This window comes from Benincasa hispida, chromosome 2, assembly GCF_009727055.1.
Source record: "Benincasa hispida cultivar B227 chromosome 2, ASM972705v1, whole genome shotgun sequence".
Lineage (NCBI taxonomy): Eukaryota > Viridiplantae > Streptophyta > Magnoliopsida > Cucurbitales > Cucurbitaceae > Benincasa > Benincasa hispida.
In genome coordinates this window covers 24,087,172-24,107,145 of record NC_052350.1, presented here as the reverse complement: position 1 = coordinate 24,107,145, position 19,974 = coordinate 24,087,172, and the positions used below count along the sequence as shown (strand labels likewise).

Below are 19,974 nucleotides of genomic sequence, written 5' to 3'. Positions count from 1 at the left end.
GGAAACGGGGCATGGGTCCCCGTGGGGACCCGTTTCCCAGATGGAGAATCCCCGCCCCCGTCCCCACCTTCAAATGACGGGGATGGAGGTGGGGATGGGGATAAAATTTTCCATCGGATATGGGGACGGGGAACCCTTCTCCATCTCCATCCCGGTCCCGTTGCTAACCCTAATTAATGTTTATCAATGCTAGAAACTGATAAAAATCTATCACTTATAGACACCGATAGAAGTCTATCAGTATTTATTCGTATTTTTTTTTTGTTATTCTATAAATAGTTTGACATTTTTCTTATCTATAAAAATTACTCTCAATGTTAAGCCAAAATTCACTTTTATTTTTCTTAAAAAAATTACTTTTAGCAAACTGTTTTATCAATAATAGAAGAATGTGAACTTTATACTCATGATTGTACGAACTGAATTATAACCAAATAATAATAATAATAAATAATAAATAAAAAAAATAAAAATGATCATTTACCAGTAATGGATGATTATGCAATAATAACAATTTTGAATAATCACAAAATTTTCGTAGAAAATAGCGATCTAATCGATGAATTATAGTCTTTAACTATTTAATACCTAACTTTATCCGTTTCTCAACAATTTTAGTCCTTGTATATTAAAATTGGTAACCATTTAATTTCAATCATAAAAAGTATAACTAATTCAAAAGTAAATATGTTTATAACATATAAAGAATAAATTGTTACATAATAAAAATCATAAAAATCGATATTTAATTTTGAAAAGATTTTATATAATATAAATAATAATTGTCACGAATTTAAAAATATAAAAATTAAATTTTTGCACATTGAAGGACTAAATTGTATAAGTTTAAAAACAAAACAAAAATTAAATTGTTACAAATTAAAATTCATCCACTAAAATGTTACTTTTATAGTTAGGAATGCTGAGATTGCTAAAGACAAAGTCCAAAGTCTTTGGATAGGCCCAACCCCAAGAGAAATTGGGAGGTAACATGGGAAAACATACGTCCCAAAAGAGAAAAGTTAGAGATTCGGGTTTTGATTGTTGGGAAAACATACGTCTCGATAATACTTTTAATGATAAATAGAATATATTTCCAATATTTACGAACTGCGAGTTTTAAGACATTCCCAACAATCTCCCACTTGGACTAATACTCCAGTGAGTTACAAACATATATAAGTATATAATGTACATAATGTTGAGATACAGAGAGAAAATACAATAAACTAAGGCATCTATATACCCTTGACATTGAGCCAAACAGTCGAGTTAGTGAATACATATTAGTCAAGAAATAACCAAGTCATGCTTGGTCTGGCATCCTTCAACCACGAGCCCCACAAGCTATCCTGACATCACTAGAGTTACACATAACTACAAACAGTTGTCAGATAAATAACATTATAAATAGTCCTATTCAATGATTCCAAAAGGAAAAGAGGAAGTAATCTCCAAAAGAGAGTCATGAACTTACTTTTGTGTGATAGCTGAACTACGCACTCTCTACATTAACTTAGACACCAAGGTGTGGCAGGTTTGACAATATACCAATGTGAAAAGTTTTCATGCAAGTCGACTCGAAAAAAGAGACCAAACTAGAGAAAAGTAGGCTTGAAGATTTCAAACACGTGAAAAGCCTACAATAACAATGAACGCGTGTGAGATCCATACACCAACCAGGAATAAAAAGTATTTTTGACATAACTTTTACATAGTTGCCATAAAAAATAAAAAAAATAAAAAAGAAATTTGTGGTGTGAGATTTAAATCTGGAAGCTCAGAGGAAGCTTTTTGAAAGGTGCATGTGCACAAGATTGAAATGGCACATGGGTGTTCCTATCTATGCCATTGCCTGTGGTCCATGAGATCAAATATGCAAACATCATCTTCTCTGTGACAATGAGATCTAAAAAAGCTAACTCTCTCTATACACATATTTTGATTTTATTGATGTTACATTTTCATCTACTTCATAGCACAGTAAATATATATATATTTTCATGAAACTAAAGTATGTATTAAATATAGTTCTCAATACACACAATTTACATCGTGAGATAATATACAACTATTTGCTTCAATAAGTGCTTGGAGGTGTAAGTAGTTTCTAATAGGAAGAAAAAAATCAAGGGAAAAACTTTTTCGCCTCCTAGATTTTAGGTCTAGTTTCATTTTATTCTTAGATTTCAAAATGTTATGAATTTAGTTAATCTTTACACTTACTATTTAGTTTTATTTTTAGTTTTCATTTAAAGTGTATTTAGAATCTATTTTCAAGGATTTAATTTTAAAAATAAGTTATTTTAGAAAAATTAGAGTGTTCGACAACCATTCAAAATAGCTTTTAAAGTGTATTTTAAATAGTTTTGATCAAAAGTGTTTAAATAAAAATGAATTTATAAGTCAATTCAAACGGACTCTTTTTCATTGGTTTCAATTTAGTCTCTAATGGGTCCTTTGGTTGAGGGGTTTTCTATATCTGAATTGACATAGACATATAAAACCTATGTTTGTTTCACAGTTGTTAACATTTATTCCCATATATCCTCATTTCCCATAGATAAGGGTTTCTTATTCATTTTCAAAATTGTGAGTTTTTTTTTTCTTTTCTCCATCTGTTTTTCATTATATATATATACACACTTCATTTTGAATATAGTTAATTATTGAATTAATTGGTATTAATTTAACCAAATTAGTATAAATATTTATTTTAATAAATCAAAATAATCTATTAAAATATTTATTTATTTTTTTTACAATTAATTTTTTTAAATAGATATAATTACTAATGCAATTATTTTTTTTACCTAAACAATAAATTAATTAGCTAACGATATCTTAAATATATTTAATTAATAAACTAGGATTAGTTAGATTTAGTTAGTACAAAAATTTATTTTGAATAATAATAATTTATTATTATTATTTTTAACAATCAAACAATTATTTATTGAGATTAATTTTAATACGATATTGTATTATAAGTATATAAAACTTTTTTTAGTATTCTTTATTAACATATCATATTTTTATCTCATTTTCACTTTTATATGATATATTGCTTATTAAAATATATATTTTTTATATTATTTAATTAAAATTAAAAGTACTAATGTTGAACTTAATTAATTATACAAATGATTAATTATTAAATTAGAATTAATATGACATTCATTTAATATATTAATTGGTTGATTTTATTTATAAGTTACTCCATTTTCAAATATTTATAGTTAAAATTATTATTGATTCATAATTAATTAACTTTTATCAACGTATTGAATGGTATTTATTTATTTTTAATTAATTAATATATTACAATTATATAAAATTGTCCTACTTATTTTTATAAATTAAATACAAACATAAATTTTGTTCATAAAATTTTGATAGTATTTTCCATAGACAATCAAACATAGTTATCTTTAATTTCCACATATCCTATTCCAGATATCTATTAAACCTCAGACCAAATGGCTCCTAAGTTCCAAATGTTACGATTTTATACTTGAAATTTGAATTTTGTTTCAATTTGGTTTCAAATGTTTCAAGATAGTCACTTTTAATCTCGATTTTTCATTAAATACTTAGGAACTACATGAAAATTAGACCCAAAACTTAAAAGACCAATAAAGTATTTTCCTCAAAAATCATACCTCCAAAATTTCATAGTTCTATTAATTAAAATCTTGAAATAATAATTGTCTATAATTTAATTTAAACACTAAAATTTCATCGTCGTATTGGTGGTTTGATAGTTTTACTCATTTCTTTTTAAAATCAACCAATAAAACTATTCTTCTAAACGTTATTAAATTAGCAAATAATATTTATGACATTAAGTATTCTTAAATAGTTCATAAAATATATAGAGGAAGATAGGAAGAGGAAAAACCGCTACTATCCATTTGAGTCACAATTTTTCTAAAAAATATTCTATTAATTCATACATTTGAAAAAGTTGTATGTTTGTGAAAATGATGGCATTGGGGATTTTAAAATAATATCGATGGTCTAAATAGAGATTTACTTGTAAAATTCAGAATTTAAATTGATATAAATATTAATTTGACCTTTTTAAGCGATACAATTCTCTAAAATTTAGAGCATAAATGGATCTTTAGCATTTTTAATATAAAAAGGTTTTTTTTTTTCTTTTTTTTTTACAATAAAGCTGCTGTTGCCTCCAGCACCGACGCACGTTTCTAGCCACTCTTCCAGCCAACCGCACCGCATGATCCCGCCAGCCGCTCAACCTTCTCCGATCGCTATTCTCCGCCGCAGTTCGCCAGCCCTGCAAGTCCGCCTGCGGATCGTGGTGAAGCCCGCTACTGCCATTGGTTCAGCACCTTCGTTCGCTAGAATCTTGGGTTCTTGGGTGAGATTTAAGGTTTATTTGGTTTTTCTTGAATGGTATTTTGCGCACCCATTGAGTTTGGGCTAATTTAAGTTATACCCATGATGTGTTGATGCTCAGATCGAAGTTTCGAGGCATTATTCGACATTGTCCAGCAGCTTTGATGGTGAAATTGGGGCGTTTTCGGCACATTTTGTGGGTAAGATTGTAGTTTTCAGATGGTTGAAATTTGGGTTTTTAGCCCTTGGAATTAAGTATCACACATAAGAATGGGTTACAATTATGGATTGATATTAAAATTGATTTTTTAGGGAAACTTAGGAGTTTTACTCAAGATAAAGAGGGATTTGGTTTACTAATTACCTAGACTTAATATGAAGGTAAGCTACCTGCTACTGTTTCGCCCTTGAATCCAAATTGGTGTTAAGTATGTGATTTCGTTTTGTATGTTGGATTGAAAAGTTATGACATGCTTTGTTGGACTATTGGAGGAAAATTATGGAGACCTATGTTTATACTATGGGAACTATGATATTATGTGATGTTGGGTGTTTGATTGATCGATGAATTTTGAGACTATTTTGAAACCTCTTAAGCATGATTTAAGATTATGATTATATGTTTGTGACTATGTTAGATTTATAGTAGCTGTTAGTGTTAGAAACGATAACGCCCTCAGACGATGAGCAGGATACCAACAAATGGTCTAGAACGAAACCTACAAAATAAAAGCTCGTTATAAGCTAAGTCGTGGAGCTCGCTCTGTTTAAGATGTTTCGCAACTTTGCCCAAGCGTGCAAGCAGGTCAGAAATACTACCACGTCGTCCCCAGGATAAAAAAAACTAAAAAAAACTCGATCAAAAGTGCACCGTTACCGACCTGGAACACACACCTTTCTGGCTAAATGCTCAAAAAATGGGAAAAGAAAAACAGAGGAGAGCGATGGAGAAATGAATGTTTTGTGCAGAAAACTGCTGAGAGATGTGCCTTGAGCGCTGAACTGCCACGAGAGAGAAATGAATTTAGCCTTTGAACGTGCGCGTAGATGTCGGGGCAGAAGATTGATACTTGTGGAAGGCCAACAAAATCTTTTAATAAATAAATAATAAAAAATAATGGAAAAAGAATATTTTTATTGAAAAATAATCACACATAAACGCCTCGCCGTCCAGCATGCGTGTAGGACATTCACCGAACTCATATTGGTTTATCTTCTCACTCCCTTAAAACATGGGTACCATTGGAGCCCAAACCCATAGCCCAAGGTTGGCGGACAAAAAGGAGACTCCATTTTCAAAATTTATCAATGTGGGATTCTCAACCAAAGGTTGGTTCCCTTTAGTTTTTCCTTTAAAAAAAAAAAAGAATTTGTTTATAATTTCAAAATGACGAGTTCAAGAATACAATTGTTGGCTTCGGACAAACTCATCGAGGATAATTATGTGACAGGAAATCAAATTTGAACATGATACTTGTGATAGGCGATTTGCGGTTTGTCTTAACAGAGGATTGTCCTCCCATTCTTAGTTCTAATACAAACCAAAATGTTCGGGATGGGTATGACAGATGGGTCAGGGAAAATGATAAAAACCGTGCTTATATCCTCGCCAGCTTATCTGATGTTTTGGCAAAAACACATGAGGATATGAGTATTAGCAAAGAGCTTTTGGAATCCCTGCTAGGGATCTTTGGACAACCATCCTTCACCTTAAGGCATGATGTCATCAAGTACATGTACAACAACAACATGAAAGAGGGGACCAATGTTCGTGAACATGTCCTGGACATGATGGTCCACTTTAATGTGGCAGAAGTAAATGGTACTGTCATGGACAAGAGAAGTCAAGTTGGTTTTATTCTAGAATCTCTTCCGAAGAGTTTTCTGCAATTCTATACAAATGCATTGATGAATAAAATTGAATACATCTTGACTACTCTGCTGAATGAGCTACAGGCTTACCAGACAATGTTGAGAACAAAAGGTTTGGAATCAAAAGTAAATGTTACTACTGCTAAAAAGAGAGGAACGTCCTCCAAGCCTAATGTTGCCTCTTCTTCGTGTAAGAGTATTTCTGTGAAGAAGGGCAATTGGAAAGGGAAGAAGAAACTTGCTGGAAAGAAAGGCAAGGAGAACGCTACAGATAAAGGGAAATGTTTCCACTGCAACAAAGAAGGGCACCTGAGGAGAAACTGCCCTCAGTATCTTACTGAGAAAAGAGCAGAGAAAGGTAAACAGACTAACTAGTTCCTGGGGACCACTTTCTCAACTAATCTAGTGGGAGAAGTTGCTACTTGATCTTACTACTTTTCTACATCTTGTAAATGACAAATTGTATATATTTTTGTGATAAATGAAATGTTCATTTTCAGACAATTATGTTTGTTTTATCTCATAGCAATGTCTGTTAAGAATCAAAATGTTAAAAAGCCATTTGAAAATATTCAGATATTTAAATGGCTAGATCAAAGTATAGAAAGTTTAAAGATTTCTAGATCTGACTGTTAACAAGAGTTATTAAGATAGGTCAGATGCGTCTTACTCAAAGAGTTGAGAGTACCTCAATATAGTGGGAGGAAAGTGTGCTTCCTGGTCATTATTGAGAATAAGATGCATCCTCATATAGTTTAATTAAAAGCCTATTGTATACTAACATGTTTACAATGATTCTCTCGGCTAAAGTGTTTGAGAATCACCTAGTAAGACTAGGAATACCAGATTAACTAGGGTAAGTAGGAGAAATATCGGGTATGGGATACCGAATAGTAAACCATGGGTATGAGATGCCTTAGTTTATTGTATTTCTCTGTAAAACTTAGAAACTCAGTATTATATATTGGATATATAAGTTACCACTGGAGTTGTAGTCCAAGTGGGAGTTTGTTGGGATTTATGTCCTAAAACTCATGGTTTGTAAACAATGAAACTTATTATGAAAATTCAATAAGGTGTTATTGAATAGATGTATTGCTTATGAGAAATTCAATAAACCTAAAAGTCCCTTGACTATTGGATGAGTTATTGAACTTTAAGTGGAGACATAAAGGTGGATCAGGTTCGAGTAAATAGTCAAAATGATCTATAGTATATGAATAAGGATGGGTACCTTGTTATGGTAACACTATTCGATGAGGCCTGGTCTGTAGTTGTTATAAAAAGTATTAAAGTGCTACAAACGAAGTGATCCAAATTCGTTCGTGTTAGTACATGAGGAGTGGGGGTATCCTTGTGCAAAAGGGTTTGTATAAGATCGAACCACGAATCCGTCACTCTTACTTTATAACGTTGTTTACTGTTTAAGACTGACTATTTCAAAGCTATGACCTAGATAACTTGACCTTAATCCTGAGCTAATTATGAACTTCTGTTTATTTGGAATTATCCTTAGATTTTCATAGGTGAGGGTTGACTCAACAACGCCGGTTCAATAATCTCCCATTTCAGGGGTAAGACCGGATAGATAGTTGGGGGCATAGGATGCAAGATGGAATTCACTCCTACCCACTTTTAGGGATAGTAGAGAGGTTGTTCTCTTAAGTGTTGATTCTGGGTCTTGAACAAGGGGCCCCACCTTCTTACTGGCCCAAGAGGGACACAGTTTTTTTATTGGATCACAAAACAATTATTCATTAGGGAATCAGTGGGACTTAAGGAACAAGAGGCAATTTCAGGGGTAAAACAGAGATTCGACCCAACCGTTATTATGAACAACCTGTGAAGCGTTGACTTGCTAATCATGGTTATATCAAGTGGACATAATATATCTACAGTGAGGGGAGTTCAACTATGGGCTTTAGTGGAGTGACCCATTAGTTAAGAAATGAGGGTTAGATCAGTTTAATGAGTTTAACCAATTAATCTCGGATCGTTGGAGCCCATGATCTGAAGGTCCACGAGGTCCCCATACTAGCTTGGAAATGGTTTGTGTGATACGTTAATTTGAAATGTTCAAATTAGAATAAAACAAAATTGAAGAATTTATATTAAAATATGATTTAAATATATGAAGATGGATTTGTGTAAAATTAATTTAATATTGGATATTAAATTAATTAGAATTATTTAAATTGTTTAAATAATTATTTATTTTATTAGAAAATTAATTTTGAAATTAATTTGTAAAATTAATAAATTTTGATTTTAGAAATTAAATGTGATTTTAAAATCAAATTTTGGATTTTGGAAATAGAAAATTACACAAATGGAAAAATGGGTTTTTCCAACTCCATCTTCAAGTAGCTCACTAATAACCCACCATCTTCAAGCTTTAATTACTCCAAGCATGAGCTGTATCCCATACAGTCATTCTCTTTGCATGATGATCTGCAATATATCGAAGAGATTTGAGTGATTTTGAGGTAAGGCAACCTATAGAATTTTAGTTGAAAATTCGTGTGAAGAAGGTGTTCTTCCTTTGGGTTGCTGCTGTGAGCATTCTCCAAGTTCCCTTTGATTCCAGCTTATTTTGAGACCCACAATTCAATCTAGAGCCCTAAGAGAATAGTAGGGAAGATCTTGTGGTGGTCTGCACAAAGATTTGGAGAGTTTTGCAACTGGAAATCAGATTTCAAAGGTTCTTAAAAGGTATGACTTAAAACCCATTAATTTCTGCTAAAGCATGCTTTCGTTTCTGCCAAAATAATGAATTAGAGTGCTTATCGATCCTTATCGATTCCGCTGCATGCTAATACAATCCAACGTTAGGGCTTTCTTGAGGTTGGAATGTTGTAGAGCTAGAAATAACAAGTTGTATGTTTAGGAACGTTTGTTTTCCACAACTAGTTTTTTTGATGTTGATCATTGTTTATCATCTTTTCTTACTAGATTTACAATCATGGATTAATCATGGATGCACAAGAGTAGGTTATCCAAAGATTATGAATTGGGTGTGGAAAACGTCATAAAATTTGGATTTTCTAATACAAATAGATCCTATATTCGTTGTCCTTGTTTGAAATGTGGAAATTGTGAAAAGCATAGTAGCAATGATATTAGAGATCATTTATATGTCAATGGGATTGATGAAGGTTATAAAATTTGGTTTTGGCATGGGGAAAAACTTCCTAACTCATGATTTTGTGGAGAATCTTCAAAGTTTGACACCTATATGTATGAAGAGACTGATGTTGGAAGTTTAAAAGAAATGGTTGAAGTTTCTCACGAGGAATATTCAAGAGATTTGAATGGATTTGAGAAATTGCATAATGATGCTGAAAAACCATTATACGAAGGGTGGAAAAAATATACTAAGTTGTCTACATTAGTAAATTTGTAAAATTTAAAAGTTAGATATGGATGGAGTGATACTAGTTTTTCAGAACTACTCGAAACCTTAAAGGAAATTTTTCCCACTAGCAATGAGCTCCCAAATTCAATGTATGAAGCAAAGAAAACTTTAGGTGCACGAGGAACGGAATATGAGAAGATTCATGCATTCCCTAATGATTGTTGTTTGTATTGAAAAGAATATGCAGATGCAATTGAATGTACTGAATGTGGTGAATCAAGGTGGAGAAATAGGAAAGATATAAAATGTGGGAAAAAACAATTACCTTCAAAAGTTATATGGTACTTTCTACAAATTCCATGATTCAAAAGGCTTTTTAGAAGTATTGATTGTGCTAAAAACTGGACTTGACACGTTGATGAAAGAATTATAGATGGTAAGTTACGATATCTAGCAAACTCTCTGGCTTAGAAGTTAGTAGACTCTAAATGGCTAAACTTCAGTTTTGAACCTAGGAATCCTTGTTTAACATTATCAGCCGATGGAGTAAATCCACATGGTGAAATGAGTTCTAAATATAGTTGTTGGCTTGTAGTGATGGTTATTTATAATCTTCCACCATGGTTGTGTATGAAAAAATGTACATGATGCTATCAATGTTGATTTCGGGTCCAAAACAACCAGGGGACGACATTGACACATACTTAGCACCACTAATTGAAGATTTAAAACTTTTATGGGAAAGTTGTGTTGAATGTTATGATGCTTATCGAGAAGAACTATTCAACTTACGTTCAGTTTTGTTGTGGACAATCAACGTTTTTCCTACATATGGTAACCTAAGTGGATGATGTGTGAAAGGGTATGAGGCGTGTCTAATTTTTGGAGACAATACATCTTCTATAAGATTGAAATGTGGGGAAAAATGGCATACCTTGGACATCGAAGATTTCTTGCATGAAATCATCCGTATTGGCACAAAAAAAAATTCGTTTTATCAGGTATGCTACTTGATATTCTAGGGAAAAGTAAGGATGGATTTAATGCTAGACGTGTTTCAGTTCATTTAAAAATTCGACCAAAGCTTGCACTTGTTGGTGGTGACAAAAAAATCGTCATTCCTCCCATGTATTATACTCTTACAAAGGAAGAAAAGCGTTGTGTTTTAAAGATATTTCAGAATAAAGGTTCCTAAAGGTTACTCTTCGAATGTTAAAAACCTTGTGTCGATGATGGATTTAAAGCTTAATAGTTTAAAATCTCACGATTGTCATGTGCTCTTACAACAATTATTCCTATTACGATAAGAATAGTGGTACCACAACATGTTCGGTATGCCATAACCCAATTGTGTATATTTTTCCATTTGATATGTAACAAGGTCTTGATGTGCAATAATTAGAAAAGTTGGAAGAAGATATTGTGGTTATATTATGTTTATAGGATAAGTATTTTCCTCCTTCATTTTTCACAGTTATGATGCATCTCACAGTACACATAGTTAAGGAAGTCAAACTTTGTGGATCTATATATCTACGATGGATGTGCAGCAATTCATGAAAGTCATTAAAAACTCCGTGAGAAATAGATATCGTCCAGAAGGTTGTATTACTGAAAGTTATATAGTAAAACAAGCCATTGATCTTTGTTCTGATTTCTTGTCTGGAGTAGATCCTATTGGGGTTGGCATTCATAATTCACAAGAATGTTTAAACAATTCAAATATTGGTAGACTCTTGTCCAAAGGAGTTTCTTTGAAACCTGAACAAGAAGTTTTATATCAAGCTCATCGGTATGTTTTGGAAAATATAATTGATGTGCAACCATATTTAGAGTAAGTTTTTTTTTAATGATTTTGGTTTTATTTTTTCATTTAGTTTTATGATATAAATCTAACTATACAATGTTTCAATGTTGACTTCAAAGAAAACATATGATGGCTTTGCAATTGCAACATCGAAATAAGTCCAAAAATCAGAAATGGATTCAAGAGGAGCATAATCAGACTTTTATATCTTGGCGATGAGAAGAGGTAAAGTGTTCAACCTATTATTTTACATATAATTTTTAATGCCTGAGTTGGAATGGAAATTATGATGGTCGGTTGCAACATAGCTTGAAATGGGAAATACTGAAGTTTCAGATAACTTGAGGTGGATTGCTCATGGTCCTCATCTTTTTGTGATTATGTATAGTAGTTACGTAATTAATGGATGTCGCTATCACACAAAGTCTTATGATAAGGATCGAAGTGTACAAAAGAGTAGAGTTAGTTTAATTACAAAAACGATGCAAGTGTCTAGTTCAAAAGATAAAAATCCATCATTAGAGATATATCTTTTTATGAAGTGAAACAAGAGATATGTCTAGTTCAAACCAATTAGTTCTTGCTCCTTTTAATCCTGGGTGAGTTAAAACACGTTTTGTTTTTATCGCAATAAAAATACTGATTATATTTTATTAACTAATGGTCATTGGGCACTACTTGCTATAAATGCATACGATGATTGTAAAACTCGCACCTTACTTTCCCTTTTTTATTATGTTTATTGTTAAGTAGCAAAATGTGGGGTTAAATATCAAAGTTAGATTGGATTTGTGCATCCCGAGGTAAAGGATGAGTTGGAAGAAGGAAAAATGGTTAAGTAAGGAAACTTAGCTCTCAATACATGTTAATCTGATGGAGGCTTGAGCATCGAGTGAGCGCCAAGTGAGCATCGAGTAAATGCTCTGAGCTTTGAGTATAAATAATCAAGGAAGGGCGAGCATCAAGTAAATGCTGTCTAGCGTCGAGTATAAGTAATCAAGGAAGACCGACATCGAGTAAATGTTGCCGAGTGTCGTGTATAAGTGAGCGAGGAAAGGGGACGAGCATTGAGGGTTAGCAAGGAAGGGTCGTGTGTCGAGTTCGGGCATCGAGTCAGGAGTGTGCATCAAGCGAGCTCCCAGCGTCGAGTTTCCCCATCGAGTAGCGAGCCCTTCCATCGAGTTTAATAGAGAGTCTTGAAATTTTCCATCGAGTAAGGACTTCTCTCCATCGAGTTTTCCCAGCGAGGATCGAGTTGCACAAAATGCTAAGTTTTTAAACTTTTCTTTTAGCTACCTGGACAAATGGCTTAATCTTGGCACTTGATCTCCATTAGTGGGTGAGGTGGCTTAAGGAGATTTTAGGTAAAGGGTTGGATAGTAGTATAAAAAGAAACAGAAATTCAAGGGCTCATTTTGGACGTTCTACTTGAGCAAACCTGACGAACTTGGTATCATTGGAAAGCTCTTCGAGTCTATTTTCTGAAATCGAGCCTTTGGAAGGGAGTTCTCATAGGAAAAAAGGCTGAAGAAGGAAGGAGGAGTCGAAGGTCCATTTTCGGGCATTTCCGAGCACTCAACAAAGAAACATTGATCTAGACCAAACCACATGAAATTTCAAGCTGAAAATTTAAGGTAATATTGTTATCACCCTTATAAGTAAGTTTGTAGAAGGAAATTTTGCAAGATAAGGTTTGAGGTTTGAGTTACATATTTTGGAAGCTAAACCAAGAAAGTGTTGAGTAAGCAGGCAGCCTTGCTATCTAGGGTCATTGGGGAAGATTATAAGCTCCAAATCAATCCACGAATATTTTTATGCTGAAATTTTGAGGTAACACTATTGACAAATTTCCGAGCATGTTTGAAGAAGGAATTTTTTTAAAATGAGCTCTGGATGTCGAGTTATTGACCTTAGAAACTGAATATGGAATTTGTTGGACAAACAGGCAACTACTTGCTAAACGTGGGCTTGGCACCCTAAAAACCCTACTAAGTGCTCGGTATGGGCGTCAGAAAGGAGGGTCCAGCTGAAATTTAAGCCCTTTTAAATTTGACTAAGTACTCGACACCCTAAGACACCCTAAGGTAAGTTACGAGGAATTGAAAGTGAAAAGAATAATTGTGAGCTTAATTTTGAAAGCGAATCTAAAAGGGAAATCATGGCTAGTAACTGAAGTATTTTGACATTAGTAGGAGAAGCTCATTAATCTAAAAAGGAGTTCCCAAAACTGTGAGTGTCTCTAATGTTTACAGATGTTTATGAATGAGTTAACAAGTCATGCTTTAATGAAAGTTACTTATTGATAGCCAACTTCAACGTAACCTAGCTATTTAGTCTATTGATGTTTATGAATGCTTGATAGATTAATAGCTTATAGAGTATGGATACTTATAGTCCAGGCTTGATGTTCTTAAGTAATTAATGTCTAATGCTTATGAAGTATGTTGCCCTAGACAAAACCTGAATGGTTAGCGTATGCTACTAGGGAAAGCTAGGTCTATATGACAAGTTAAGTCTGAGGTTTATGTGAAGGACTCCTAGTAAAGTATGTTTAGCTCAATACCTCGAAGTGGTAAGCAAGCTTAGAGACGGTTGATGATAGGATCCTAGCTACATACACGTAGGGTCAGTATGATTGAGAAGGTGATGGACAGAGGATCCACATCCCAAGAGATGAATTCAAGTTTTAGTAAGAGTTGGTTTCGCATTAGCAAGAACTATGAAGAATGATAACCTATGTGATACCAATGATAATAGTGATAAGTTTATATGGTTTTCAATGCAATGAAGCCTCATGAGATTTCTTAGCATTTTCCTCAAGTATGTACTTGTTTGATCGTATGTCAAAGTAGTATGATAACGTTATTTCATATAAAGCATTCTATGTTGAAGCACGCGTTGTAAAGACTATAGCTAAGTTTCCACAAATGCTCAGCTTAAAGCTATGTTCTAAAAGATTCATAATATGAATGATGTTAAAGCATAATATGTTTTATTAAGTCAGATACTGAAAGTATGGAAGGTGTCCAGGAAGTACCTAAGGTGTTGAAGATACTTAGTAACCCTACGTGCACGCAGAAAGTTCTTAAGAAGAGGCCGAAGTATGGGTCTCTTAGGCCATATTTGGGAAGCCGAAGTACGGGTCTCCTAAGCCATATGTCAGTGACCGAGGACGAAGTATGGGTCTCATGGCATGATACAGACATTGGGAACTTGAGCGATGAATGCTCGTTCTCAAGCAAGATCTAGGAAGTATTCACAGAACGTTATTATATTTTATGCTTCAAGTGTTATGAAGTTATTCAATGAGCTATAGTGAAACATAAGAAATGGTCAGAAGTGACACACCTCGATTAAGGTTATAGTGGAAGTTGGGTCGAAGGGTCCTTCCCCCAACCAAGCTTTGGTTTAGTAAGGTTAGGCTCAAGAGCAGACCAGGGGAGTCTCTCTCTTATAAAGATATTTAATGTGGAAGTTGAGGCCTAAGGGCCTCCCAGTGCTGATATCTATGATGCCTATGTTACGTTTAAATTTTAGTAGAGAAGTTTTATATAATTCATTGCTTGACTAATTCCTCAGTTTTCAGCTATGCTTTTCAGTTCACAATCTCTTTATTAAGCATGATTGATATATATGTCTTTTACGTTTCAAAGGTTAGTCACTCACTGGGCTTCTAGCTCACTCGGTTTAAATGTCTTTTCCCACAAGTAGCGGTCACTCCCTAGAAGACCAAAATGTTAAAGAGTACTAAGTGTGGGTTATGTATAAAGTAATACGCATGTGTCCTCTATAAGTTGGGAGCACAGAATGTAGATACTACGTCATGAGGTATATGAGGGATATTGTGACCAAAAGAAGCATTGTCATCTCAGATTTAGTATATTATCGTTATTTCGATATTTCAAATAGCATAGAGGAAAATAGAATCCATTATAATATTTGGCTTTTATGTATATAGATTGATACAAGGAAACCGTACTCATAAATCAAGTTAAAGGAGGTGCGGATAGAGTCGGCTGAATTTTTAGGTTGCTACATGTGATCGTGGTTGTTCATTTTTGCTTAGATTGTATATGTTGACAATGTTAAAGAAGTTAAGTTTTTATAAAGAGATATCGGTAGTTTTTTGTTCATATATAAGTTGTCAATGTGTGTATATTGTTTATTTGATTGATGAATGTACGCCATATATATACCAAATATGGTAGTTGGATCAAAATACAGGAGCAATTATAGGTAAAACGTCAACATTGTAGATTTTTCTAAAAAAATCACAAGCAAATTTCTTGATGTTTTTTAAATGAGTTCACAAAATTTGTTGACGTTTTTTACTTGTCAAGAATGCTCATATTCTTGACATTTAAAAAATGTCAAGTGTTTGTGTTTCTTAACGTTTTTTAAATGTCAAGTTCACAAAATTTCTTGACTTTTTTCCTTTTCAAGAATGCGAATATTCTTAATATTTCAAACAAGTGTCTATGTTTCTTGACTTTTTTAAATGTCAAGTGTCACTTTTCTTGACATTTTGAAAATGTCAAGAAAAGCAAAATTCTTGACATTAGCTTCCTTGACGTTTTTAAAAACATCAAGAAAAGTCATTCTTGACATTTAAAAAACATCAAAAAACATTGTTTTTGTAGTAGTGTTTAATTGTTTTACCTAATAGGTTTTTAACTTCATCCTTATACTCTTTGAGCTTTTCAAAGGCTTCAAACTTATGTTCCATTAGGTATAAATAACCATATCTTGAATAATCATTATAAAGAGATGAAGTATTCATAACCTCCTCTAGCCTTTACATTCATTGGACCACAAAAATCTGCATGTATGAGTTCTAATTGGCTCTATAACCTTTTCCACTAAAAGGTCTTTTAGTCATTTTTCTTTCGAGATAAAATTCCCATGGAGGTAATGAATCATCTTCTAACTTTCTTAGAAGTCCATTATTTACCAATCTTCCGATCCTATTGAGATTTATGTGGCCTAATCTCAAATGCCAAAGGTACGTATCATTGTTACTTGGAGAAATCTACGCCTTTTAGTTTGATTATTAGCAGTTTTAAACATCTCATGACTTAAAAGTGCTTTAGATTCAGTTGGTCTTAACAAATATAAGTTGTCTTCTAGTTTAGGTGAACAAATAACCACTCCATTTTTCATAATGAATGCTTCATTTGAATTAAAAGAGACAGAGTATGATTGTACAATTAAAAAATAAATTGAAACAAGGTTCCTCTTCATCTTAGGAACAATGTATAAGTTTTCTAAAGACAAAAATCTATTTTCAAAAGACAACTTAATAGCTCTCACCATACGAGCTGAAATGGCCTCTCCCATTCCAACTTTGAGCGTCATTTCACCCTTGTCTAGCTGCTGGAAGGAACAAATTCCTTGTAAAGAAGAGCGAACGTGATTAGTGGATTATGAATCAAGTATCCAATATCATGGTCATTTCCCACAAAACAAGCTTCCAGGACTAGTAAATCATATTTACCTTCCTTATTCTTCTTCTTCTCAACAAGGTACTTGGGGAAATTGAATTTCAAGTGAGAATCCATATTACAGTAGAAGCATTTGCCCTTACCTTTGTCAGCGTGGGAGTCTTCCCCGTCTCTCCTTTCTTTTTCTAGATCCTCTTGGTACCAGAAGTTGAAGGAACAGACTTAGTTCAAAAGGATGAACCCTTATGAAATTTTCTGGAATGGACAACATTTGCCTCTCTTTTTACTAGTCCCTTACCTTTCATATGGGATATAAAAGTCTGTAACTCGTTCAAAAGGGTAGTCAGATTGTACTATATTTTGTTCATTACCGCATTGCTGCAGAACTGAAGAAGACTCTTTGGAAGAGATTCTGAAATAAAGGACACCTGACTCTGCTCATCTATGACTGCACTGTTCTTTTCAGTGACATTGAAATGGACCATAAGATCAAGAATATGTTCTCTCACTAATTGACTCTTTTTCATGTGCATATTGTAATGTACTTGAGGGCCTCATTCCGGATCTTAACGGATGGTTGTCCAATCATATCCTAGAGGGACTCTATGATCTGACGTGCAGTCATCATGGTCTCATACTTGTTAGTAAGAATGTCAGACAGACTTGCCAAGATGTAGACTTGGGCCTTCTCATTGGCCTTTGTCCAACAGTTATAAGCATGCTTCAACGCTTGAGATGCATTTTGAGCGAGGACTGGAGGACATTCAGGTTAGATTTCCACGTCGCATAGTTTTCACCGGTTAATTTCTCATTTTTAAGCAAAGATATGATTGTGGAATTCATCCTGAAACATACAAAAATTAATTAACCCTATTAGTTATATTTGTTATAACCCATTACTTAATTATCCAATCTATTTAGCAAAAACACATTTAATCAAAGAACCCTAATCAAACTATTGATTTCAGTTTTTGCAACGATACTTCAGAGGTTTAGAGAAACAACCGCAAAAGGGTGATCAGCTACTCCTCCTTCAATTGAGACAATCTCAGACAGTCACTAATACCAAAATAACTCTTATTCCTATAGTTTGTAGCTACCATTGTTTTAGTCAAGGATTCATTAAATGACTTATTCCTCCAGAGAGGTTGACCCTCCCATTTTCGGATCTTAGAGGTACGCTTCAATAGGCTACTGAAGGGAAAGACAACTGCTGAAGAGTAACCTAAGAAATCCTATCCATTGCTAGAGTTTGCATTGTTCTGACCCTTATGATGAGGCCCTCCAAAGGGATGGTCGCACTAGGATGACACGTAGGTAGACCATAGGAATCTCATGGTGCAACCTAATGGAAGAGATCGTGGGACACATTGACACGTGTCCCTCTCCCACTTACTATAAATACTTTCCCCATTCACCTTGTTATTGACCCATGCAAACACTTTCTGAAGGGAGGCCGCACCCAGGCAACATGAAGTCGACCATGAATCTCATAGTGTAAAATCTTAGGGACGTTAGTGCTGAATTTTGATATATCATATATACCAACTTCCTCCAACTAAAGTATTCTAATATTTTATTAGGATTTTATTATACTTAGTTAAAACCCCAACTAAAGAATTTATCTAAGTCCTTTAAATTTGCTCAATATAACATTTCTATCAAATAGTTGACAATATTTAATTTCATTTATTAAACTATTTTAATGAGATCAATCATTTATTGCATGTTTATAAAATATTTGCTAAATTCACCTTCCAAGTCGGTTCCCAAGTAGAGATGTTCCGTTTCCGTCAGCTTAAATACCCCTTCCTAGATAGAACCTTCCTTAGACAAAGGTCCCTAGTGGGCAATTATTTTATAAATTTAATCTTTTATTGAAATTCATTTCAATCCTATTAAAACAAATTAAAAAAGATTAACTTATTCCTATTCCTGATAGAAATAACATAAGTCAATTTAAAACCATTTAAAATTGTTGGACCTATGTTTGCATGCAATCTAGATTATAGAATTTAATCTATTTCATTAATTATATGACTTTTTATAAACTAATGAAGTAATAAATCTATAAACACAACAAGCATTCACATACATCATTCCACTATTTATTAGAATAATTTTAATATATAGTATGATGCATGGACATGTTTAGGTTAATCATATATCACTAACATAACTCTAATATTATGATAAATGAGCATGTTAATTTAAATCATGTATCTATAAAATATAACCCTTTATATTTAATTATGATGCATGTACATGTTTATCCTAAGGTGGATATTTTTGAATCTATATGACATACAATATGTAATATGAATTTAGGAAATAAATCATTTAAAACATACATCCAATGCATAATTAAATTAAACAACAAAAATTGGACCCATTTTGACACCCTAAAAATAAAATGATTTGATTAAATGAATATAACAATTATATAAATATAATTAATTAATAAAAAATAAAATACATAAAAGAAATTTAGTTTAAAAACACAACAGTCGAACTTGTCTTACGCATGTCATCTTTCCTTCGTCCATTTTTGAAGCGTTGCAACGCAACGACTTGAAGCGTTGCAACACTACGACTTGAAGCGTTGTGTCTGCCTTGCAACGTTGCAACGCTGCGATAGCAACATCGCAATGCTGTGTGGCAGAATGCTGCTATTCTTCCTTGATTTCAGCTCCGAACTTACCTCGAACACTTCCGTTTCTTCTCGATCTCTTCAATAGCCATTGCTCAATCGATCGAGCTAGACTTACAGACTCAAAGCAAGAATTAAATTGCACAAAAATACAACGAGCCCTTACAAGATCAAAATAAAAAGTAATCTAAGGCCAAATCGAAAACATCCAATTTTGCAAACCAACATTTTAACACTCATAATGGAGAATATTAAACATGTGACACCGTCACCCATACAGGTTTCCTTAAAAGGAAGAAAGCAGCTTGGAATGTAAGTCGTGGGAGGAGAAGTTTTGCTAAGTCTCTCAACTATGCTTTAAATAAGAAAATTTTCTAAATGTTGGAAGCATAGTAAGTTAAGAACCCATGAATTTGGCTAAGTGTCCAAGCTATGCTATGAGGATGGGAGTTGAGTCCATAGCATAAGGGAAAAATAAGAGACTTGG

The 19,974-nt window shown here is 33.4% G+C and overlaps 1 long non-coding RNA gene across 3 annotated transcripts; it reads left to right on the top strand.

Annotated features, from left to right (window-relative positions):
* The first annotated feature begins 4,076 nt into the window (after nt 1-4,076).
* On the top strand, nt 4,077-15,626 carry LOC120071430. 3 transcript variants are annotated; one of them, XR_005480257.1, is made up of 5 exons: nt 4,077-4,384; nt 4,484-4,743; nt 11,261-11,423; nt 11,516-11,621; nt 15,355-15,626. It is a non-coding gene; the product is annotated as an uncharacterized LOC120071430 (long non-coding RNA). The 3 variants fall into 3 exon arrangements; XR_005480256.1 differs by lacking the exon at nt 11,261-11,423 and having other exon boundaries at nt 4,087-4,384; XR_005480255.1 differs by lacking the exons at nt 11,261-11,423; nt 11,516-11,621; nt 15,355-15,626 and having other exon boundaries at nt 4,124-4,384; nt 4,484-4,905.
* The last annotated feature ends 4,348 nt before the right edge of the window (nt 15,627-19,974 follow it).